The following is a 1,140-nucleotide window of genomic DNA, read 5'->3' on the forward strand; positions in this document are numbered from 1 at the left end:
TATGAGACTCTAAGGAGGTGGGATGGCTTGGTGGATATGGTGCTTGCCTTCAAAGAGTGAGGATCAGCGGATGGATCCCCAGCACTCACAGAAACACCTGGCAGACACTAGAGGTCTGCAGACAGTGGTCAAGGAAGACACCTTAAACTCTGATCTCTACACACATGTGCCCCAATATGTAAACACACACTACATACATAAAACAATGGTGGCGGGAGGGGGGGGAAGGGATATCAAAGGTAACACCTCAGAGCCCCTCCCACATGCCCCAAGCCAGCTAAGCCCTACCTACTCCTGTCCCCACACTCCTGGTCTCATCTCACAGAGCAGTGGGGTCCAGGCAAAGCAGACCTGTTTCTGAGGAGCTGTTAGCATCGCTCCAGAAGGATTCCCTCAGGATACAGTGTCTGAGAGAAGAGCTACAGAAATATGCTGATGTGTTTAATCAATCACACTTGTGTTTTGCAATTGACCATGACAAAAATAAGATCCCAATCTAGCTTCTGACAGGGACTCATGTAGTCTAGGCAAACCTCAAACTCTCTGTGTAGCCAGTGATAACCCTAAACTTCTGATCCTCCTACCTCCACTTCGCAAGTGCAGGAATTAGTGTGAAACCAAGCTGATTTTTCTTAAATGGGGTTCTGGGGATTTAACCCAAGACTGCATGCGTACTAGGCAGGCATTCTAGCCATGGACCCACAACATCCGTTCACTGCTGGTATTTTTAATTGTTCCTATAGAGCCACTCAGACATCTGAATTATCCTGCAATGTCCACAGCAGCTGCTTCATCACAAACTCTCAATAATCAAATGCTATAATACATAAAAATATCTACAATCAAATATTATTAAATAATCAAATACTATTTAAGGAAAAACTTAAAAAGTTGAGTTTCATGTAGAACACTACATTTCCCCCTGAAACTGTCCTGTGATAAAAATTAGAAGTGATATGAATGTGTTTTAACGTCACAAGTCCTTGTAAGTCACCAGACACCCTCCCAGTAGGCATTGCTAGAAATACTCTCAAGTTTGTAGGACCTTGGCAAACCATATACTTTGAGCTTTCAGGTATTTTTAGCCTGTTTCAGTCAGTATGAACATTATAATGGAGTTTTGACTGTGGCATCAACACA

Source organism: Arvicanthis niloticus, chromosome 5 (genome assembly GCF_011762505.2).
Source record: "Arvicanthis niloticus isolate mArvNil1 chromosome 5, mArvNil1.pat.X, whole genome shotgun sequence".
Lineage (NCBI taxonomy): Eukaryota > Metazoa > Chordata > Mammalia > Rodentia > Muridae > Arvicanthis > Arvicanthis niloticus.